Here is a 22,203-nt window from a genome sequence, read left to right on the forward strand (position 1 = left end):
CGCGGAAACCATGCATGTTATTATACATATAAACCTTTCTCTTCAATCGCTCTATCTATTTAAAAAAAACAAACATAGGGACAGAGAAAGCGACTCTGTTTTATACTATGTAGTGATAATATGTCTCACAAGCGAATAATCGAAGGATGTGTATACTAATTTTTATTATAGATAATCAATAGTTGTTATTCCACTGTCATGTAATGAGCAATGTCGTTGAATGATGGCCATTGTACAATAGCTAACTACGTGGAGTGGCTACAATGTTTTTTCTACGTCTTAAATAAAATAATTAATTAAATTTTTAATAGGTAAATATATAAATAATAGGCATTGGACCAATTATTATTGATTTTGGTATCGGCGTAGCATCCTAGATTTGTTACTTACTGCCTGAATTTTTGTAGCCGTGGAACTATTTAAAAATAGAAAAAAAAAACTAATGTAGCAACAAAACTTTTAATTAATATATAATTGGCGTTGGGCCAATTATTATTAACTAATACATGGAACTATTTAAAAACGGAATGGTTTACCCGTGATGAACATTACCAAACGACCTATAGGAATGAATAGCTTTGTGATATAGTTTGAGGTTTATATTGAGTAGATTACGAAATGGGAGCAGTTAAAAGTCATTGTAGCACGGTTACCCATAAGATAGTGAAGTAGAAAAAAATATTTGCAGAATTTAATATTGTCAAAACAATGTTGAAAACATAAGCATCGGAGGGGAAAACTTGCTACATGGAAACACATTACATAAACTTAATAACAATGTTTTTTTCGATGACTCTAAAAGTGATGACTTTTTTTGATGATAAAGTGTTTGAATAAAAAAAAATATCTGTTTTCGTGAATAATTAGTATTCTATTACTTAAAGGTGCAGTGTGTTATATAACTTTACATCTACATTGTCTTACAAATTGCGTGGTACGTTATCACGTTCGTATGTAATAAAAAATTCTGGGCGTAGGCAGAAATTTTCATTACCTAGTAACCCAGTTTTAGCTACCAGAATCAAGAATTTTCGTAAATATACTTAGAAGTCGAGCGTCTCATGAAGATGAAGCTACTCAGGGAAAATTAACTTGATAGTAGGTAATTATAAAAATGCTCCTCGGATTCTGGACTATTAACAGATCAAATAGGTAGATAATGTGTTGTTCCTTTTCATTAAAAACTTTATCAGCGGCACCTTCTGCAAGGTCTGAATCTGAGGTTACTTTCTGGATGATCTGGTTAGAACCCTCTACCCTCGCACATCTGCTTCCTAGGAATATAGTTATCTCGTCTCAAATTGTTTAGCTTAGCTTTAAACTAGTAGGTATCACAATAGTGATACCAAAAGACAAACATATCTTCCCGATACCGGACAAATTGATGGCTCAATCGAACTAATAATGACACAACTCCGTGTGGTTTCAACTAATCGTCCATGCAACGGTCAATTTCGTCGTGAATGAGTCACCGACGGAGGCTTTTGTGTCTTGTCGTCGATTCTAATTGAAACTATTTTGGACACCGGACAATGCGGCATTGTCCGCGTGTCCGGCGGTGTTTGCCGCCTTTATTAATTCAGGTGGGCGTGGCGCCGGGTGGGCGGGGCGAGGCGGCGAATGGACAAGCTCCGCCCACCGGCGCGGCGCAGTTCACGATCGTGGCCGCGTTTCGCAGCAGTCGGCGAACTGGCGCGACGTTCGCTGCTCATTTTCGCGCGGATTGCGGAATAAGTTTCCGCCAATTTTGCGTGTTACGCTCAAAGTTTATGAGACTTGGTTGTCTGTTGTTTTGTGTGTGTGGCCGCTCCACTGAGGTAGAAAGCAGTCGCACGACCTCACATACACGCCAAGTAAGTCCGTAGTTAGAAAAGTCCTAATTTGAGTTTTTTTTTTACTGTACAATTGAATTAGGTTCAAGGCATTCAGAGATGAATCACCAAAAAAATAACCGCGCTCATAAGTTATAAGCGACTGTCCATAAAAGTAATACTTAGGTACTACCAACTAATAATAAATATTTTAATTGTTACACTATACAAGTACTTATTAATAAATCTATCCCAACTTAGATATGTCGGTACCGTTAGTTCTATTTAAAATAATGAATCTATATCATATTTCTTTAAAGTAGGTTTTACTAAGTTATCCTTATCCATATCCAAAAATTCAGTCTGTCAGGGCATGCCTTGAGGGACGCACGCATTGACAGACAGTGTTATCAGATTTCTATCACAAACCGCACCTCACTGTAGCGAGGTATAACTATTTCAGGACAAGTTCTACCATAGCCCGCAACATTGCTTACATTAGACGTAATTACGTCAAACTTTAGCTCTACATCGCACGGCGTCGATATATCTATTCATACAGCAACCGAACGAATAAATTTATTTTATTCTTCGAGTAACTGGCTTATATTGTATACCCATAGCTGGGCATTAACTCGTTAATCCGTTAATCGTTAATTAACGAAGTTAACATTTTGCTTAACAGATTAACTTTTAAGTTAACTTTAAAAATGTTAACGGACCCGTTAACTTCCGTTAATATGCAGAAGCCCGTTAATCGTTAATCCAATGCCTACTATTTACCGGGTGACACGATTAACAGGTTTAGACAAGTAAGAAATTATGATTTTTTTTTCAAAGAAATCAACAAATTACTAATTTGTTGATTTCTTTGAAAAAAATGTTCTTATGTTAAAATTATAGATAACATTAACTAAAAACAATTTATGGCACTTTTCCCCAGTGCTCACCCTTATTTTTCCAATGGGGATCTCACACAATGATATAAAAATGCAATGCAACCAGTCATATTAACGGATTAACGATTAACGTTAACTTGCGTTAATTCTTCCGGAATGTAACGCTTTAACGTTTAACGAAGCTAACTTTTTTTGTAGCGGTTTAACGATTAACGAAGTTAACTATTTGATTAACGGTGCCCAGCTATGTGTATACCTATACGAGTTTTAAAAGTAAAAATACTGAAGTATAACTATTTCAGGACAAGTTCTACCATAGACTGCAACATTGCATACATTACACGTAATTACGTCAAACTTTAGCTCTACACCGCACGGCGTCGATATATCTATTCATACAGCAACCGTACGAATAAATTTTATTCTTCGTGTAATTAAATATGCCAGTGCATATTTTATTCTTTGTGTAACTGGCATAAATTGTAAACCTATTTTTATCGTCCGGCAATTAATTATACGGACGACTAGCATGTCAAATTAATAGGTACCTATGTGCATGTACCTACTTAACATTTTTATCTAACTTTATTTGTCATTTTAAATTTTTTTCACAATGGTATTAAAATATTATACAAAACACTATTTAAAATTTAAAAAAAAATTAAACCCCCCCCGCTGCGGGACATTTGAGTGCCCAAGCAACCGATGGTCAGGACTCCAAAGAGGAACCTCCTTACAATACGTGCCGTCTCAAGAATATCAGAGCTTTGATCCAGCAGTTAAGCGAAAGCTTCTTAAGGTGTAATATTTTCATTATTATGATGTTATCTATGCTTAATCCCCTGGAATTGTTTGGAGCAGGAATTATAAAAAAAACACTGCTTATTATAATTGCAAGCTTTAAAGTTTTCTGACCAACAAAAAAGTTTAAAAACATGGAATCAGACTTCTATAACTTAAAGTAGAGATTAAAAGTTTCCCAAATTATAAAAATAAGTTCTAGATAAAACTTTCTTTCCATAAGTAGTTACAAATTGCCTGGATGTATTAATATTATAGGAAATTTGTTGATGAGGTCTGGACATTTTTTACTAGCTACCTCCAAAAGCAACCATAGTCCAAAAACTATAATTGTCTACCATAACTGTCTACTGTCTATTACGCCTGCACTTAGAAAGCGACTCATTAATTATGGATTTTATTCAACTAGAGATATTTTATATTATAAAAGCAAATAAAAAACCATGTATTGTGACATTTTTAGTATTAAATATTTTTTTGTTTTTATTTATTAATTATGTTTATCCTATGACATTGTAATGGTTATTGTTTTCTATTATTAATTATTATTATTTGACATAAGTACCTGCACAGATTTTAATTTTTAACTTTTCATTTAATTTTTGTTTAATCATTTGCTATTGATTTTTTTTTTATATTTTGTCAATAATAATGTATTTGTAATATAAATTGTTGTATGCCAGAAATGGCTGAATACATTTGATTGTATGTGTTCTCAGCAAATAAAGAAAGAATTGAATTGAAGAATTGAATAGGAACACAGAGTATGAACTGACGAACTTATAAGATTTATAATTTTTTTAAAGAGTTTTTACCATAGCTCTTCAATTATGATCAATGAATTCCCGTCCCCCTCCAATTAGTCGGATGTCACTGTGTTACGAGTGGATACGACAATAGTCCAACGGGCGGGGTTCGAACCACCACCTCTCGGTGACGAGTCCGGCCGCTTTACCACTGAGCTATTGAGGCGTCAAAGTGACGAAGGTCTGGCAATCACAAGCTCTTACACAAGCCTATAACAAAAGCATCTTCAGATTTACGATTTTTCCAAACGAAAATTTCCAAGAACCATCATTTTAATAATCATCTTATCAGCATTTCTAAAAAAATTTGTTACCTAAGTGTTATAGAAAACTTAAATTGACAAAAAATTTCAGTTGGTTGAATTTTTTCAAAGATAAGCAAAAAATAATAATAATCATCATCATCATTAACCCATATTCAGCTCACTACTGAGCTCGAGTCTCCTCTGACAATGAGAGGGGTTAGGCCAATAGTCCACCACGGCCCAATGCGGATTGGCAGACTTCACACACGCACAGATTTAAGAAAATACTCTGGTTTTCAGGTTTCCTCACGATTTTTTTCCTTCACCGTATGAGACACGTGATATTTAATTTCCTAAAATGCACACAACTGAAATTTGGAGGTGCATGCCCCAGACCGGATTCGAACCCACACCATCCGAAATCGGAGGCAGAGGTCATATCCACTGGGCTATCACAGCACTTGTTAATAAAGGTTAAGTTAATGATAAAGGACCACCAAACGTAAGTAAACGATCGAACGCTAAACCGCAATCGTAAAGTTCGACGTTCGTCTCAGTTTCTACAAATGGGTTGTTTATTCGAATTCGTAAAGTTTTTCTAGTACGAAATCCGCCCAAATCGTGTTCCCGAGGTCCGCTCCCCCCGCCGCCCCCTCTCGCCCTTCGTCGCTGACAATGCAATTCGCTTTATTGGCCCAACGATCTTTTTATGGCAATTCGCGGATCGTTTTTCCAATTCGATTGGGACTCTTTGTCGATCGCGGATTACTTTTGGCTGCTTTTGATTTGTTTGCTCTTTGATTTGTTGTTTTCTGAAAAATGGAAGATTAGAAATGTATACTGTATTAGCTCTCATTCGCACGAGAGTTTTTTTACCGGACGTTGAAAAAGCATTCAAATATAGGATGAAGTTAAATGAAAATTGAAAAATGCAACACTGCTCGAAAGAAGTGTCGTGAAGGTCCTTTTCCAACGAACAAAATTGAAAATGCAACATTGCTCGAAAATAGCGTCGTATTTTAAAAATGTTGTGTGAACGTATACTCGGGAATGCATTTGTTGTATTTGGACGCTTTTTTAACGTCTGTCAAAAAAACTCTCGTGCGAATGAAATCTAATTCTGACCAATAAATAAAACCTTGATGTAGGTACACTACCACAAGTACCTTTTAGCTGTATGTGCATAATTTGATAATAGAAGAATTTATTTGTTTTGTTTTATTTATTAGGAATTTATATTGTCCGTCCTCATAAGGTACTGGGTGGGTCCAGATCTAGATAAAAATATCTATGATAATGTATATCTAGATTACTAGTTAAAATTTTAATTATAATAGTTACTTGTAAGGAGTACGATGAAAATCCAAATCCTTTCGGTTTCTACACGACGTTGTACCGGAACGGTAAGTCGCTTGGCGGTACGTCTTTGCCGGTAGGGTGATAGCGGCCACGGCCGATGCCTACCACCAGATCAGATCTCAGTCAAGTTAGAAAATATAAAATCCTAAACTGACCGTAGCTGGGAATTGAACCATGACCATCCACAGAACTACCAACTGCACCAGTTCAACAAATATAAAATTGGCCGTTGCAAAAAACAGTTCATGACTAAGGGCCCCGTATGGGTTCAAACTAGTCGGACATACACCCACGTTGTATCCCGTGAGTTTTAGCCGTATTTCACAATCGATTAATATGAATAATACTCATGATAGTTTAAATTTTAAATTACTTAATAACTTAACAATATAATTTCTTGTTCTCTTTCAATGCATCTTTATCCATGAGCCCTATAGTGTCACCGAAGATACACATTCAGCTATCTTCATGGTTTCACCAAGGTATCTATGGTTGATAGCTCAGTGGATATGACCACTGCCTCCGATTCCGGAGGGTGTAGGTTCGAATCCGGTCCGGGGCATGCACCTCCAACTTTTTAGTTGTGTGCATTTTAAGAAATATCACGTGTCTCAAACGGTGAAGGAAAACATCGTGAGAAAACCTGCATACCAGAGATTTTTTTTTAATTTTCTGCGTGTGTAAAGTCTGCCAATCCGCATTGGGCCAGCATGGTGGACTAAGGCCTAACCCCTCTCATTCTTAGAGGAGACTCGAGCACAGCAGTGAGCCGAGTATGGGTTGATAACGATCTATGGTTGTAATTTAGTTTCAAAGACTTAACACACGTATCTATACATATACTCGTACCAACAGGACAAATTAAATAAAACCTTGCTAATCACACTAATGTTATAAAAGGCAAAGTTTGTGTGAATGTTTGTTCCTCCTTTAAGCTGCGGCTACTAAAGCAATTTGACTGAAATTTGGAATGGAAATAGATTCTATCTAGAGATGAAGTCTTTTATTTTCCCGTTTGTGGAAGTGCCGTAGGACCTCAGCGGCGTCACCGGGGGGTTTGGGCGACCGCAGAAGCATCGCCTGATGGGGCCCGACGGCAGAAGCAGAGTAGATGGGCGGAACGACTCTCTAAGGGCGTCTCCTCTGAGACTCGGACCTCGGCTTAGAGGGCCGTTCGGGAAGGGTGTTTTGGACTGAGTGTATCCGGGCGCCACCGAGATCGTGAGTTAAAAAACCCACGTCTGGGTGACGTCAGAGCGGACGAAATCTTGGCCGTCTACTAGTTCTAAATTTTAATGGACATAGAAAAGCAATAGGTTTGCTATACAAAGGATGTGGTGCCAATAAAATGAAATGCTTTGTCAGCAAGGACGCGGGAGGCGGGGAGGCTTTCACTACACGCTTTGGGCGGACGTTTTTATATGCGAAAACTTTTCCAATACCAACGGAATACGAATAGATAAATGATTTGTTCCCTGACTACGGTTTAGACGGTTTAGAAAGAAATTCCATCAGCAGTTAAAAAAAATTAAAACGCACAATTCAAGCTAAATCCAAAATCTTTAATTGTAGTCGTATGTACAAGTATCGGTTATAGAAACTTAACAGTGTTTTGTTTCAAAAAAAAGTAACGTATGACAAATAAAAGTCGTACCTACTCCGTGCCGACTTTTAAAATCTATGCTTCACATCGATTTCCATCACATGGCTAAGTATGTAGTAATTTATAGAATTCAATTGACTGTTTACATTTACAATATTTAAAACAATTTAATGTACTTATTGTTACCTTTTAAGGAAACAAAAGGTACATTTTAAACTTTGTTAAGATTTCTTTATTAGAAGACATGTATCTATAAATTGTACAATAAAAATGTTTTACAATTTTCGCAGAAAAATATATTTAAAAGAAGTCAACGTGAAATTATTTTCCATATCAATCCATATTTTTAATTGCGTTTCTGACATTTTATTTTTAAAATTAAATTTACCTACCTACTCTGTATGTTGTAGTGCTTTCTTTGTTGAGCTTACGCTTTTAAAAATCGAACTTTTTACAAACTTCACGATAATTTTTATTGGAGTCGAGCAACGTTTGCCCAACAGATCGAAGAGAATTCTAAGCGCACGGCAAAAATGATTCTAACTCATTTCACCCATTTGCAAAGTATAAAACAATGCGAGCTAAGCAAGAATACGCTTAGAACAAAGCAGTGGAGCGAGCGATAATAGGCGCTAAGCGTGATGGTATCGCGTAATGAGGCCGCGCCGATAACGATGCCGCTCGTTACCGACGCAATGACGATTACAAGTCACCGACGCCTACCTATTACTCTACCTACTGCCTGCTGCCTACTGCACAGCTTTGCTGCCATTAAAAAGATTGTTAAAAGTGTATCTCGAAAATACCTTAACTTTAAAAAAAAGTTGTAGACTATACAAATATGGGTTACCTATATAACTACCAAATACGTAAATAAAATATGTACCGTATAAACTTTAGCTACGGTAAAACAAAGTTACCTATCTCTTCTATACTTTTGAAAACTACACAAATACTTTTTTTGATTTGCAAAAGTGCTTAAAAAGTTTAGATATTTCGGTGCTCGTTAAATAGTCCATCCAAGTCGAAGTCCATATTTTGTAATGTAATTGAAACTTAAAAATATATAACATATTTTTGGATGAATATAAACTTAATAAAATTTTGGATAAAAGCAGGCGTTACTTTGCGGAAATAAAATAATCTACCTACGAGATGTTCGAAAAAGTTCGGGGTCAAACGTACGTAGAGAGTATTTTGCCGGACCTGGGTGACGTTGTCGCATGGGTTCGTCGGCTTTTCGCGGATGATAGCAAAATAAATAAATTATTATATATTAATAAAATGTTACAAAAACATAACCCTAAATTAATGCTAAATACGTTTCAAAGAATCAATGAATATTCTCTGAAACAATATTGATGGTAAAATGTTCATTATCTAGGCCAATTAAAAGTTTCAACTGAACATTGTCTTCATTAAAATTATAATCAGTAGGTATTACGTGGTATTACTAGCGAACGCTCGTGGCTTCATTTGCGTATACATCGAACTATTTATGTAATATAGGTTCACAAATATAGCCGATGACACTCACAAAAACGTAGCTTTCTATTGATAAAAGAAATTTTTTAATCAGTTCAGTAGATCCAGAGAATTACCCCCTACAACCTTAAAAACTCGCGAACTTTATAATATAATTATTTTTTATATTAGTATGAAATATTATAATTTATTAATAACTTGCCGATGCCTCTCGTTTTCACCCGCGTAATTCCCGTTTCCGTGAGAATACGGGGATAAAATATAGCCTATGACACTCACAAATAACGTGGCCTCTCTACAACCTTACAGATTCACAAACTTTATGATATATTTATTTTATAACCACTTTTTAATATTAGCTAATATTATAAATGCGAAGGTAAGTCTGTCTGTTACCTTTTCACAGCATCTTTTTTACTAGATTTGGGTGAAATTTATAGGCTACTTTCAATCCCAGAAAAATCTATGGTTCCCGCGGGATTTGAAAATAACTGAGTTTCACGCGAACAGAGTCGCGTGTGATTGCTAGTTAATATATAGGTAAGTAATTACGAAAGACCTAAATTTACATAATACATATGGTTGTAGATTTACTTCTAAGTATTATCAATCTGGGAAAATGTAAACAAGTATGCACTTGCGTTATGCTTCTACTAAGATAATGATATTGCATAATGAGGCTGCATCGATAACGATTCTGCTCATTAACGATGATTACGACTCGCTACTCGACTCTCTAGAGTAAATACTACCTTTTTAATATAATATAATCCCGTTTTTTAATACCTTACAAATTGCTCTTGGATAACTTTTTGAAAACTTAAGTAAAAATTAAGTTCATTGATTTTAAACACACCTCGTGGATTTATTAAATATTGAAAAAAAACTGTTTTGGCTTCCGTACCGATTAAAAGATTTTTTTTTGGAGAGCATTAGTTACATTACATAAGATCCTCCAAAAACATTTTAAAAATATCATCAATGTTCAGAATTGGACCTGATACAATTTTATTATAAGTTTATATTAATTGAAGAGTTCTTGGGAAGATATTTTGTTTTTGATAATATTTTTAGTTTTAATGGAAATTAAAAATAATAAAATCGTAATAATCCGATATTGTTAATTGATTAAAAAAAAAAGAAAGTGCCAAATCATTAAATGTATCAAATATAATTATTAAATGTAATACCTACTCCTATGTCATAATTATTATACATACTCCTAGATTGTTTATTGTTTTATAGCACATTTGCTCGTAAAGTATCGCTTATTTCACCAATTTCAATATCGTAATGCATTATGCACATGTGCCGTAATATAAAGTAAAATATGCACATGTGCCGTAATGTATGTATGTATGTAAAACCTAGCATCCGTCTAAAAACTAATGGTACCTACTTTTTTAAATCTTGGCAAAGAATTCTTATGTCAGAAAAGTTCTCTAAATAAAAATAAAATTATCTTTGTGAGATAAAATATCAATAAAAACCATTTAATTCTTTAATTTTAATAATTTTGACAATAAATTTCGACCATTTATCTGTATCAGAAACACAAAAATATTTATTTACTTTAGTAGTAATCTCTAAAGTAGTAAAGTAATCTGGCTGTTTTGATGCATTGGTCTAAAAAAACAAATGCTGGTGTGCGCACTTCGTTATCTGTGCAAAAATGACAAGCGTATCAAAATGTCATCATAAGGAAAACAGGCAAAGATGCAAATTAATTTTCAGAAAGTGTGTCCAGAAGTGTGTTTCCTCGCAAATGTGTTATAAAACGTCGTATGACATACGTGCGCTTTGATAATTACAGCCTCTGCTTCCTTACTCTATAGCTCTCGCCGTTGGCTCGATATAAAAACTGAAAAGAGAAACAAGTTCTAAACAGAAGTCTAGAAAGAAATTTTAATATTAGTACCTATAGATAAATAATGTGTTTCTAATTGTAATTTATTAAACATGGTCAGTATATACCATTTTAAAATCCTCACGGGTTCTTAATTTGATACTCATACTATGAGTAGGGTCTTACACACAAAAAAAAACAGCTCTTCTTGGGAGTCAGTTAAACACTGTTCTGATTAAAAGTGTTTCGAGTTTTGTTTCAAGAGATTATTTCGAGTTATTCAACTAAATATTTGAAAATGGAAATCGACAACGCAGACCAATTACTAGGCGATTATAACTTTGCCACTCCATATGAACTCTCTGAATAATCTCTCTCTCCGAATAATAGGCACACACGAATCACGATGAAGCAGAATTAAACCGCCTGACGACCCAGCTCATTAGAGTGTGATCATAATTACTGTGGCCTGTGATGTTTCTGATTTCCTAGCGCCATTGACTATGCAACACTTTCAAGTAGACACCTTCGAGAATGTATGGGTTATAAGGACAAATTGGAGCCTACCTAATTAAATTTGTAGTGGTTCTTAGTGGTGTTCAAACAAGACGAAATTACAGAATACCGGAACAATAGATCATCATCATCATTCATTAGCCTATTTCAATGTACCACTACAGAGCCAGGGCTCCATCCATGCTGGGCTACGCAGAGGTCAGCATCCATACGTAGTTTATGTCCCTTGGACGCGTACGAAGCGTTTCGGGTCTTCGTTCCTGATCGGCATTCCGACGTTATGGAATGGCCTTCCAGCCTACGTTTTTCCTACCACCTACAAAGGGTACATTCAAGTCAAGAGTTAATATGAATAGGCATTTTCTAGGCAGGCACATTCCACTATATGCTGCATCATCGCCTGTAGTAAAATATAAAAAAAATCCTTATGCTGCTGGCAGCTGTATTGCGACACGTGAAAGATGGACAAAAAAATTAGTGATAGTTTAAAAAAGTTTCAATTTAATAATATCATCGAACTTTCATAATACAATAGTACGTCTGAAATCAGTACCGCTTTCGCGTTTCTTTAACAAGCAAACGCGAAAGGATTCACTGAACGCATTAAAACCAGATGAGGGATAAAAGTTCCCGCAAATGATGCTAAATGATGGCTTCAAACGGGCGGTGGCGCCGCGCGGACTAACGACGCCGAATGAATAACAGATCGGTTACAGACGGCCGGGATGTATCGTGCGGTTCGTTAGCGCTGTGCTGCGTAGATTGGCGTTAGACAGGCGTCCCACATATTTACTAACGCGTTTCTATGTTAATAATTTTTAATTGATGGGAATCGATTATAGCGAAGAGCTTCGACCAACACCTTAAGAAGCTTTCGCTTAACTGTTGGATCAAGAGTACGATACAAAAGGCAGTGATTCTTGAGACAGCGTGTATTGTGAGGAGATTCCTCACTCTGGAGCCCTGACCAATGGTTGCTTGAGCACTCAAATGTCCCGCAGTAATAGTAAGTTATTAATAGTGTTTTGTATTTTATATTTATATTGACATTGTTAAAAATAAAAAAAAAGAAGTAATAAATAAATGATAGAATAAAAAACATTAAATTGATGCTATAAACACAATACATACGGTCAGATATAACATCCACATTTAAATAATAGTGTATTCTATTGCAAAAAGAAATATTTTTATGTTGGCATTCACTTAAAAAAACTAGTGAAGTTAAGTAACTCTTTATTTTTGATAAAGTTATTTAAAAGGCATTAAAGAAAAACCGCAAAAATAACATCAAATAAAAAAATCTTAATTCAAGTACCTTTCCATAAATTGTTTTCTTAAAATCTACCAAATTAAAGAACAAAAGAAAAATTATGGACATGCCTCTACGGCGTAGGCCTTCTCCAAAATTTCGGGTTGTACGCATCCAGAATCATCATAACTGTCTTAAATAAAAGCTTGCCTATAAAGGTTTGACGATGAAACTTATCCTCAAATCTTTAAGTATGTTTGATAGTTTAAAGCATTTGTCAAACATTCTCGTAGGTTAATGAAAAAGACAAGTTAGACAAGTAATTTTGTCAAACGTTTGAAGCATAATTTTGTTTTATTATAATGCCAAGTTTGACTAGCAAGTTTGTCAAACATGTTTGATCGTTAACGGCCCTCCAAAAAGAATACGTTTTCGCTTGCGTGCGGTCTACCCGCCCGTCTGCGCCCGCCGCACGGCCGATTGGTTTAGTTAGCAGTGAGCGTCGCGCCTCATTTGCTTGCCGCGACACCGCACCGACTTTGTTAGCACTCTTTTCACTCCCGCAGATTCTAACTATCTCTTCACTGATAAATCGGTGTCATATAAGCGTGCATTACGGCATGCATTTTGATTTGCGCCGTAATGAGTCCGGATTATAGCGAGCGTGTTTACCGTATCACTGTTGCGTTTGAATATGAATTATGTTTGTGGTGTTTGTAAGTAATGTATGGTTTAGGTGGATGGTATTGTAATAGTTATATATAGGTGTAGAAATATTTAAGCTTTGTTGAAGAGATTTTACGAAAAAAGCAGTTTTTAAATTGAAATTTTCAAGGCGATGTATGGGCCTGTAATATTGTCACTATCTACTACGCGTACCTATATTGCGCCCTTATATGCGATGATAGAGTGAGTCCAAAGTCTAATTAGACAAGCCTACTACTGCCGTAAATATCATTATAATATACATTTATTAGAATACACTCTATATTATATATTTTCATAGCATTTGAAATATAGTATTTATCGTCGATAATAATAATACATTTTTAATAGTACAAAGAACACATTGTTGCAGTTGCATTGTCGCTATAGCAACTAGCAAGTTGCCGCGAGGCTCTTGCAGCCTGCCATTAGCACGCTGGCGACGTGTGGGCCTGACAATGGGTTAAAGTGACAATTTGGTAAAATCCGTTCTAGGCTAACTTCTTCGTGGAATAATGTAGTTATTCTTCTGGTAAATATAAAGTCGTCAATGGATAATAATAACACAATTTTAATAGTATTTCACTAAACAGAGTGTTGCATTGTCGCTATAGCAACTAGCAAGTTGCCGCGAGGCTCTTGCAGGCTGCCATTAGCACGCTGGCGACGTGTAGGCCTGACAATGGATTAAAGTGACAATTTGGTAAAATCCGTTCTAGGCTAACTTATACGTGGAATAATGTAGTTATTCTTCTGGTAAATATAAAGTCGTCAATGGATAATAATAACACAATTTTAATAGTATTTCAAAGAACAGAGTGTTGCATTGTCGCTATAGCAACTAGAAAGTTGCCGCGAGGCTCTTGCAGGCTGCCATTAGCACGCTGGCGACGTGTGGGCCTGACAATGGGTTAAAGTGACAATTTGGTAAAATCCGTTCTAGGCTAACTTCTACGTGGAATAATGTAGTTATTCTTCTGGTAAATATAAAGTCGTGAATGGATAATAATAACACAATTTAATAGTATTTCAAAGAACAGAGTGTTGCATTGTCGCTATAGCAACTAGCAAGTTGCCGCGAGGCTCTTGCAGGCTGCCATTAGCACGCTGGCGACGTGTGGGCTGTCAGTTCACCGGGGGCTGCCGTCAGCCGTCGAGTGCTGTCGTTAACGTTTAATGATTTCTTAATGATCGCGTCCCTGGACTGCGCTTCGGTTTTGCCCTAAAAATATGCTTTGTTTTTTTTATGTTTTTTTTTCTTTCTGCCCTGTATTTATTTGTGAGGACAGTTTATGTATGGTGGTTTTTTTTAATTAAATTTGTATTTTATCAAGTAGTCGAATACTGTCGAATGCTTCTATGACATGAAAATTCCTGGCTTGTTTTCTCGGCGTGATCGCGAACTTCTGAACTGATTTTTATAAAATTTTACATATTGGGATAAATTTAAATGTTAGTTCCATTAGTTTCTTACAGATGGCGTTGTATTGTTAAAGCGAGTCTGGAACCCTTATAGTAGTTACCACCATCGGTATCAACCCATATTCCGCTCATTGCAGAGCTCGAGTCTCCTCTCAAAATGAGAGGGGTTAGGTTAATAGTCCACCAATGCGGATTGGCAGACTTCACACAGGCAGAGAATTAAGAAAACTCACTGGTATGGAGGTTGCCTCACGATGTTTTTCTTTTACCGTTTGAGACACGTGATATATATTTCGCTGGTGGGAGGCTTCGGCCGTGGCTAGTTACCACCCTACCGGCAAAGACGTACCGCCAAGCGATTTAGCGTTCCGGTACGATGCCGTGTAGAAACCGAAAAGGGGTGTGGATTTTCATCCTCCTCCTTACAAGTTAGCCTGCTTCCATCTTAGACTGCATCATCACTTACCATCAGGTGAGATTGTAGTTAAGGGCTAAAATGTAAAGAATAAAAAAAAAAAAGAAAAATGATATTTAATTTCTCATGCATACAACTGAAAAGTTGGATTCGAATCCACATCCTCCAATTTCGGAGGGTGTGGGTCGAGCCCACACCCTCCGGAATCAGAGGCAGAGCTCATATCCACTGGGCTATCACGGCTCCGCTGTCCAGCCCATTAAAATAAAAATTAATCGGTGCTCGCGAAATATCGGGGGCTCCCACTAATGACATCGCGGAAACAAAGCAGCTCCGCTATCGGCCGTACCCCAGCGATAGATTCGCGATCGCTTCCCAACTTCCGATCGGAAATCTGGACTGTCATTAAAAAGTTTGCAATAGTTTTTGAGAGTTTTTGATTAAAAACAAATATAAAAATCACACCGCTAAAACTGGTAAACACAGTGAGATAAGAGTGATTGGTACGTTACGTATATATTTAAATATCGTTCACAGAACAGAAAACGCTAAAAGTTAACGCTACATACTACAATTAAAAAAATATATATCAAATATTGTTTTAAAAAAAACGTATGTAGAACGTAGAACCTACTTATTTTTGAAAGGCTGTTAAAAAGAACTATATAATGATCTCTATGAATTAGTATAATATGGTCCAATATACTGATTCTTAAGAGATTCCTTCCGAACCGGCGGTAGAACTTTTACAAATGGTCAACTGAGACGAGCATACTCCGATGTTATATCATGTTAGGTTTAGCCGTGTTTCATAATTAAATAATATTCACGAAAGTTTGAATTCTAAAATAGTTAACTGACGTTTTTAAAGTGCTTGTAAACTGAGCTTACTTGAAATAATGTAAATGAATTTCGATTTTAGAGTTATCACAAAACCAAATAATCTCAAGACTTTCGGTAGGTACACTTTAATAAATAATAAAACTCTGATTTTATTCGTTTAAAAAATAATTATGATTGGTAGGTACCTCATTTTAATCGATGGCGTTGTCCTGAACAAATGGTTATAGATCTCTACATATTTTTACAAAATACGCAATATCAAAAATTGGGCAACCACGTAAACCTGAATAGTAAATTCCAACCAATTAAAAACATCGGTAATACGGCTTTAAAATATAGGCTAAGCAATTAAACATAACGTAGACTGAAATATTTTATGCCATTGAAAATATCAAAGATTTTACGAGTTCTGTAAGTGAAATTTATTTCCCGAATTCGGGCATAATAGGCTAATTCACGTGGAAGATGTTTGCGGGGCGTCCTCCTCTTTGTTTTTCTTGCTAAATGAAATTATTGCGCGAATAAAATATTTTACTGTCTGTCAATTTGGCGGGTTAACTTCGTTGAAACGTTCTTCGAGATATTAAGCAGAGGTTAAAATTTTATTTGCACGGAGTTATTGCTCGAATGCCGTCTTGGCGTGTCGTTAAATTTTCCTCGGTGTATCGGGCCCGTTCCCGGCCATTATTGGTGCAAGACAATGCCTTCGAGTTGTACAAATTCATTTTATTTGTTCCTCATTTTGCGGACGGAACTTTGTTCTGTGATGTATTGTAATTGTTAGATATAATTCTTTAAGAGATTGTTTATGAAAATGTTGAATAAGAGATGAGCTCTTACTATGAAATTTAATCACTGATGAACTTCCACTGCAGGGCTTTTTAGGGACTTCCAAATATCACGATCCTGAGCCGTCTGCATCCAGTGAATTCCTGCGACTGGTTTGATGTCATCAGTCCAACTGATGGGGAGTCGATCAACGCTGCGCTTTCTTGGGTTGGTTTGTCATTCCAGCACCTTGGGACCCCAACGTCCATACAAACTATGTATGTGCCCCGCCCATTGTCACTTCAGCTTTGCGACTCGTTGAGCTATGTTGGTGACTTTGAATGTTCTACGATCTCCTCATTTCTGATTCAATTACGCAGAGACACTCCGAGCATAGCTCGTTCAATCGCCTGTTGTGTGATTCTGAACACAACAGGCCCACATGAGGTCCATAGTTAGCGTCCAAGTTTCGGAACCCCAGGTCATCACTAGCAACACGCACTGTTTGAATATTTTTGTCTTCAGGCAATGAGGGATTTTGGGCGAAAAGATACCGCGAAGTTTCCCGAAGGTTAGATTCGGCGGTTCACCTCTTTTTCGCAATTGGCTTAATTGGACCTACTTATTTGGATCATATGTCCTAGTACTCCTATACAATGTCAGCAGAGTGCAGCGTTCTTAACTATAACTGAGATACAACAACCACTTATAATTATAATATTAGACGATACTAAACTGCGAATAATGGGTTCCAACAATAAAATACCTTTCAATTCAAACTATATACAAATTCAAGAACAAGTTAAAAGGCAACGTACCTAGTTAGAGCCAAGTTAAAGTTCACACAGAGCAAGTACGGACTAACAACCCGCACTAATATATGCGAATGTATTTACGTATGCGTTCCCATCATAATATTCAGCGCCTAACTATGACGACTCGCACAAACATCCAAGGTGCCTAGCCGAGTGCAACTTTAAATATATTCATGTTCGATAACTATTTCTTCCTTCTAAAGGAATAATAATAGCTCATTTTAGAATTTAGTTATGTATGTATTTTTCATAGTTTGGAATATGGAATTAATAGCTTTAGGGCTATTAATCAACCTTCCAAACCATAGAATGTTCTTTGGTTTGGAAGGTTGATTAATTTACTTGTATTTAGTAAGGATTTTTTGTTTAGGGCCTTCATTACCCTATTGAAGACACAGAGTAAGTTAGCATAATGGAGCGTCTATTAATTTGACTTAGTACTATTTTCTTATAGAAATTTCTCGTAGTATGGTCGGCTTCAGTATGCTCGTGGCGTTCGAGCCGTCCACATTTCTTGTTGTGTAATTCTTTATAGGTTACTTGGGATAGGCGGGAAGAGTGACTTGAGTGGAAAAGGGGAGTGTTGGTTAACTATCTAGGGATCCCTTAACCCTACATACAACGATCACAAGTTTGTGACTCGACTCAAGGTTTGCCGTTCTAGGGTCTTATTTTGGTTATAGTTTGATTTGTTAATTAAGTTGTCCTGACAAATATTGTAAATCATACCTGAACCTTTGTTCAACATTAGTTTTCTTATTTTGTAATCCACTTCTGAGTCTGCTAAAAGTATGCTAATGATGAGATGAGAGGGGATCTCATATGTGAATGACATTTGCTATCGACAGGTCAAGTTATCGATCGTATCTGTCATTCCCATACATATTTTTATTTTTCGAAGCATTAACGTTTGTAGAAAGAGAGTCGACGTGCCACATGGCTATAGGCCTTGCAGTGGGCAGTAAAATAGGTTGATAATGATACCTGTATAAAATATCGACGTTCGATTTTCGAGCATTTTTCTCAGCTACAGATTTATTTTTAAAAAATCAAGCCTAAGACCTCTTAAATAAAACGGCATTATCCAAGAATCGAGAACTCTTTACCGCGACGGCCCTCCCGCTAACGAGGTGATTCTGCATTACCGGACGGGTCATTAAGGGTCACTCCACTCTGCGGCGTCGCTTCAAATATTATAAAAATATTGCTTTATTGGTGACCGTCTGCGGACGAGGTGCTAGATTGTACACTTTGATTCGTGATATAAATACGAGTGGGATAATCGCTTTGTGAGTTTTATCCTCCTTTCATTTATCTCGCGTTGTGTGGTGTGCAGTTTCTTAGGTTTTTTTTGTGAGTTTAACTGAAGAACTGTGATAAAACCGCCTTTATTTACTTTTTTCTTTTTAAAAGAATCATGTTTCTGGACTTATGTAACTAGGTGTTATCGGTAGGGATTGAACCATACACCTTTTGGATTTCTATTGAACTATTGGGGTTTACAAGCTGCTTATATTTTAAAAATGAGGGTAACAATCGCTTGGCATTTCATACCTTATAATAATTATAATAATAATTCTATAATAAATTTAATTAATTAGTTTAGAAATTAGATAATACATAAATTAAAATAAATAAGTTATGAAATGACGTGCAAAATGCACCTTCATTTCTAATTTATTTGTTGGTAAACAGTGCACTGTATAGGTATGACATATCCTTCTACTAATGGACATAGACCTCGTAAAGAACCTCAAAACGCTACCGTCCCGAGTAGCATCCATCGCCGCCTCTCGCATCATCCTCTCAGAATGAGAGGGGTTAGGCCAATAGTCCACCGCGCTGCAATACGGAAAGGCAGACTTCACGCAGAGAATTAATAAAATTCTCTAGTATGCAGGTTTCATCACGATACTTTTCCTTCACCGTTTGGGACACGTGATATTTAATTTCATAAAAGGCACAAAAGTTGGAGGTGCATGCCCTGGACCGGATACGAATCCATACCAGAATCGGAGGTACAGATCATATTCACAGGGCTATCACGTCTCTTTGTAAATATATATGTATGACATTGATGTTTTTTGTCATATACACTACTGTGACTACGCACTTCCGTGGTGTCACCTGGTTCAAGGTTGTCAGCTGAAAATCAGCGCTGTATGTCCAATATTTCCTTGGTACATGCAGCACAATGCTGAGCTGGAACCTTTTTCAAGGTTGTGCCAAATGACATAGTGGTGTTCTGATGCTTAGACTAAGCGGTTTGAGTATTAGGCACTACAATTATTGTATTAAGTGGTTAAGTATGGCACAATTTTTGAAATAAATGTTTTTCTTTCTTTCTTTCTTTCTATATACAAGATTGTTGGTGATACAATTTTGTATATACTAATAAGAATTTAAATGCGGTTTATTCTGAAACCTGTGGAGCGATGTCGCATAAGCCTGTTGAGACGCACCGCGCCTCGCGCACAAACTGAATGGGAGATGAATTCCGCTCCGACCGCCTCACTGACTCCCGATATTTTATGGGACATATTTTGTTGGTACCATACGTCATAACGAAAGTATAAGTCGTTGCTGTGATGTATTTATATACGAATATTCTATTATATTATTGGAATTGAATATCTATATTTATAAAAGTGAAAGCATTTCGAAAACCGCTGTACGTACAAAGTTCAATGGCAGGGAAGCTGTTTATAGCTAGCAAACCTTGAGATTGGCGACAGGGCCGGATTAAGAATGTCTAAGACTCTTTTAAAAATAATTATCATGTGTCTCAAACGGTGAAGGTAAAACATCGAGAGGAAACCTGCATATTACCGAGATTTTTTTTTTATTCTATAAGTGTGTGAAGTCTGCCAATCCGCATTGGGCCAGCGTGATGGACAATTAGCCTAACCCCTCTCATTCTTAGAGGAGATTCGCTCTCGTGAATAAGGGTTGTTAATGGCGGACTAAACCGCGGGCGTCCGTAGTGCCTATATCAATCTCGTATATGTCAACTAGCATACGTCAAAGATCTATACTAATATTATAAACTTTTTGACGGTCTCCGTGGCGCAGTGGTATGCGCGGTGGATTTACAAAACGGAGGTCCTGGGTTCGATCCCCGGCTGGGCAGATTGAGATTTTCTTAATTGGTCCAGGTCTGGCTGGTGGTAGGCTTTGGCCGTGGCTAGTTACCACCCTACCGGCAAAGACGTACCGCCAAGCGTTTTAGCGTTCCGGTATGATGTCGTGTAGAAACCGAAAGGAGTGTGGATTTTCATCCTCCTCCTAACAAGTTAGCCCGTTTCCGTCTTAGACTGCATCATCACTTACTATCAAGTGAGATTGTAATCAAGGGCTAACTTGTAAAGAATAAAAAAAATACCATTCTACCGGCAAAGACGTACCGCCAAGCGATTAGCGTTCCGGTCGTATAGAAACCCAAAAGGCTTATGAATTTTCGTCTTCCTCCTAACAAGTTAGTCAGCTTCCATCTTAGACTGCATCATCACTTACCATCAGGTGAGATTGTAGTCAAAGGTTAACTTGTAAATAATAAAAAAAACACACATTTAAAATATTAGTTATATGTGGATGGGATGGGATGGGATGGGATGGGATGGGATGGGATGGGATGGGATGGGATGGGTTGAAGTATCAAACGGCGGGCGCTAGATCGGATGCGATGGGCTCGGTAGCTAGGCACGCAACAAAGCTGATGTAATTGGCGCATTGTGGCGCTGGCCGCGGGCGGGCATCGTTAGCCTTTCTTTCCCAGACGCGGTTTTGTCCGCTTGTTAATTAACTATGAAATTAATTGATGCAGCAAAGTTTCAGAGTGAAACTTGAATTAATTGGCACGTCCGACTCCAGTCTAATTAGGAGCCAGGCTTTTCAGTTTTCCGTATCGCTCGTTGGAGCCGTGAAAAACACACACAAAAGTGTTGTGAACGGTTCGCGCGCGGAATTTTCGTATAAAAGTATGGTTGAACCGCTAATTGCGAGCTGCTGACTCCAAGATAATGAGTGTGTGAGAGATATCACAATGACGTCACGTTCAAAGGGGCGGTAAATAAACGCAAATCATATACGTATAAAATCTGTAATGAGAATAAACACTAAATTCTTTTACTTTTATTTCAATGATTAAAGGGTTCTGAATTTGTATGCATGTTTGTGTGTCTGCTAATTTTTCAAAAACTATTTGGATGGAGTTTATAGGGTAGACAGCGCCGGCCCGAAGCAAATTTCAAAATGGAGCGAGATCCAATTATGGCGCCTCTCCTGTTTGCTCCTAATAATAAGTCCATACGAGACCTATACCAAATTATGAGCAAGGAACATATTTACTCAGGTGAGTGTAGAGTAAAAGTGGAACGCGAAGATCTCGATCATGCTCTGGGGTGACCACTTAAAAACAGTCGCAGTACCGTCTACGGTTGACTAGGATTATCATTTAGGCGCTCTGTAGGATTTGGCGCCTGGAGCGACTGCTCCGTTCGCCGTATGGACGGACCGGCCTTGAGGGTAGATATAGTATATTTCGGGAAAGTTTCAATTTTATTAAACAATATTTTTCTTATCATATGCAGATAAGAAAAATATATATGCTTCT

The 22,203-nt window shown here is 36.9% G+C and overlaps 1 protein-coding gene across 1 annotated transcript in view; it reads left to right on the forward strand.

The window, feature by feature from the left end:
• Window positions 1-1,699: 1,699 nt before the first annotated feature.
• The window catches only part of LOC112058289 (LIM domain transcription factor LMO4), a 269,856-nt gene continuing 249,352 nt past the window's right edge, over window positions 1,700-22,203 (forward strand). The window contains exon 1 of the mRNA XM_052890490.1: window positions 1,700-1,853. The gene's annotated coding sequence lies outside the window, so the exon portion shown is untranslated. The remainder of the gene's footprint in view (window positions 1,854-22,203) is intronic.

The sequence above is a fragment of the Bicyclus anynana genome, chromosome 3 (assembly GCF_947172395.1).
Source record: "Bicyclus anynana chromosome 3, ilBicAnyn1.1, whole genome shotgun sequence".
In the NCBI taxonomy this organism is placed as follows: domain Eukaryota; kingdom Metazoa; phylum Arthropoda; class Insecta; order Lepidoptera; family Nymphalidae; genus Bicyclus; species Bicyclus anynana.